We start from the raw sequence: 3692 nt of genomic DNA on the forward strand, positions 1-3692 counted from the left end.
ATCTTTGGTTCACATAAGTGTCTGGATCATGAAAGTTCCAATTTTCCTTTCTAACTGCCCCACACTGAGTCACATCCTAACTTCTCAGCCTAGGCCATTCTCAGTAAAGCTCAGGAAAAAATTAACTGCTCTCAGTATCCACATTTTTTCTAATCCTTTCTTCCCTCACTCTACCCTGATTCTCCCAATCACCAGCCACATATTTATAGAGGTTTAGAAAAAGAGTCAAAGAAATCAGAATAAAAACCTACATCTCCACAATACTATGGATGCCTGTAAATGGAGAGAGGCTTCCCTTCCCTGAAGTTCAAGCAAGAGTATTAAGAACTGATTAAATGTATATAACTTAATTTTAGATGGAATTTGCCAATAACAGTATGCTAACTAAACACGTTGAGCTTCTTTAAAGACTAGACAAACCCCTTTTCATCATGGATATTATTATGTGAATTCTAGAAGATCCATATGGAATTGAGTCAAATTCAGATGCATAAATCATGGGATACTTTAGTGAAATGTTGCAGATACATAATCTAATTTTGTTTCAATTGCTCTCCCTTGATTTTCCTGTGGAGAATGTTGGCTTAAAAGGCAAAATATAATATTGCTTGGCAGTTAAAAAAATTTCTTTGATAACAATTTGTAGAATGGAGAATTGACATGATAGATTATAAATATATGCAACAGTTATGCCCCAGGTTATACATATGAAAGATAAATATAGAATGCTCCTTGACTTTACAAGGGGATTATGAACTGATAACCCCATCATAAGTTAGAAATATAAGTCAAAAATGCATTTAATACACTTGACCTACCAAACATCTTAGCTTAGCCTAGCCTATCTTAAACATGCTCAGGACACAATATCCAGAAACACTGGCAACAGTACACTGTAGAATATTGGCTGTTTACCCTTATAATCGTGTGGCTGAAAGAAGACTACCAAGGGAGTGAATTCACAGGAGACAGCCAATATCCTAGGCTACCTCAATGTCCTTGTTTAATCTCTGGGAATGGGCAATGCTGACTTATTTATATTCTCTTTGGAGAGCTCATCCACTTTTACAACTTATCTTTCACCTCATGGGGATGAATCTCAGTTCTTTAACCAGACTTCTTTCCCAGTGATATATTACCAGCTCCCTGTGATGAATAGCTAACTCTGAATGAATACCAAACATGTGCTAAGTACTTCACATAAGTTATACCTAATTTCTTGACAGCACCATATTTTAAGAATAAGAAAGCCAAGGCTCAGAGAAGCTCAATGTATAAAAGGCATATGGCTAGTAAGAAGCAGAGCTATAATCGAAACCCAGGTATATCTTTGTATAAAGCTTGTGCATGTCTTTTTCCAAGGTTCCACACTGTTTGGTCTGTCTGTCTGTCTGTCTGTCTGTCTCTCTCTCTCTTTCAATAGAGGTATTCTCCCTTCTTACCCCATATTTATTTTTGACCAAGAAACAGAGGTTTGCTCTGAGGTCTGACTGTTGTGCATTATATAAATTGCCTTTTTCTTGGAAGAAAAAATATCCCTGGTTCCAGGAGAAGAGCATTTTTTTTTTTTGTATTTGGTTATTACTGACTGGGACTTTTTCTTATAAAATAAAGTGAATCTTGGCCAAGATCTTTTATTTCCTCCATTTTGTTGTTTTGCAGTCAGGAAGTGAATTTCAGAGCTTTGGTCCTTTATTGACCTTATTGCTGAGGATTCACATTATTTAAAATCATAAGACATTCTTTCTTCTAGTTCTTTGATAAAGACCTTGAGTCAAAGATATTCCGGGAGATAGCACATTGATAATTCATTTCCCAGGCAGTGGAGAGCAAGTAACGATGAAAAGATCAGCTTTAGATTGCATAGCCAGTCTGTTGGGAGACAGTTTTCCCTGCAACTCTCATGTGTCTAGACATCTTGTGGCAGAGGCACTGAATATTTTCTGAACTGTTTCTTCAAGGATATTTATGTAGTTACCACCCTTGGAAGATACATATAGTGTTTCCCATTGGATCGAAGGGGAGGTTTACTTACTTTCCACTATAATAAAGACAATGTCTTTATCTGGATGAAAGGGAAAGAAAGCTTACTGTACATTATAAAAAGGTTCAGGTTCACTAAGCTCAGGGTTGCTCTTCTGAAATGCAGCCCACTATAAATGCAGACATCTATCTGAGCTAATAATCTGTGTTCCTCTTGTAGAACTTGGGGCAAGGAGAACTGACACAAATATGTTGATGATTATGCTACTTGTTGTGCTGTAATAAAGTTATTTATCTCTAATCTGGAAGTCTTATATTTTATGCCAGTATCTATGAAACAGGGTAGCTTATTAATTTATAAGCAAGGTAAATCTGAGACCCTTTGCAGTTATCGACACAGCTACAGTAGGAACTGCAGTTCAAAGGTCAAATATATTTGTGATTCTAAATAACTTTCACTTTAGAGTACTCCCCCTGTGGTTCAGAAAAAAAAAATTATTACTTACCAAGGGCTTAAAATCTTTTATGTAATTTTATTAAAGATTTGTAATTTTATTATGTAATTTTATTAAAGATTTACATAAGACAGTGTTGCATTGTTACATCATTCAAATTATTAAACTGAAAAAATGAGGTATAATTTGACCAACAAATTTATTGAGAAAAATTATTCAATGTCTAGGTTATAATATGTTCATATCGATGTCTGTGAATGAATGATTCAAGGGCATAAATAGAAGGGCAATTTACAAAAGGAAATTCAATAGACATAAATTATATATACAGTTAACTCACATAAATACAATTTTATGTTTTTAAGAGAGAAAGAGAATGGTAGTAAGACAAATGGTGAGGATGAGAGAAAGACTGAGAAAAAGAGAGAGAGAGAGAATAAAAGTTCAAATAATGTGGGCAATTCAGTCCACCATTACAATCAGTGAACACAGCCTACAGAGAAAATAAGATGAGAAGTCTGAATTAACTCTTTCTTTTAAATTGGCTGGTTCCAGTTATGGCATGCCTCCCATAAAATGAGCAGCTATGTGTTTCCAGTGTTTAAAGATACGTGTTTTTCATAATATATCTTCTAAAAGCAAGCCTTTTGCTTTATCTAGTGCTAAAGAAGCAGCAAATGGCTCCGATGTGTAGAAAAAATTATTCGTTGGGCTTTTAAATAAGATTTTGGTCCCTAAGGATTTTTTGAAGCATAATTTTGACTTAATACAATGACTTTCCTTCCTGTTACATAAAACTTCCCTGGGCCAAGAGACTACAAAAATGGGCTGACAATTCGATCACAACATTATTTAAGTTTATTTAAAAATTTATTTATTTAAATTATTTTCAAGTATACAGTACATTGGTTAGACATCTATATTGTTCATAAAACAATTCCTCCAATTGCTCCCTCCCTCCCCTTGCCCTCCACCATGCCATCATATTATTGCTAACTGCATTCCCTCTGCCATGCTCCCCATCCCCGTGACCAACTATCAACTACTAATTCGTACTTCTTTAACCTTTCACCTGATTCTCCCAGCCCCCCAACCCTCCTCCCCTCTGTCCATCACCAAATTGTCCACTCTATTTGTGAGTCTGTTTTTGATTAGTTTGTTCTTTTTGTTTCTTGGATTCTGCATAAAAGTGAAATCATATGATATTTATCTTTCTCTGTCTGACTTAGTTCACTCAGCATAATAACCTCTAGG

The sequence above is a fragment of the Pteropus medius genome, unplaced genomic scaffold (assembly GCF_902729225.1).
Source record: "Pteropus medius unplaced genomic scaffold, Ma_sr-lr_union100, whole genome shotgun sequence".
NCBI classification, from domain to species: Eukaryota; Metazoa; Chordata; class Mammalia; order Chiroptera; family Pteropodidae; genus Pteropus; species Pteropus medius.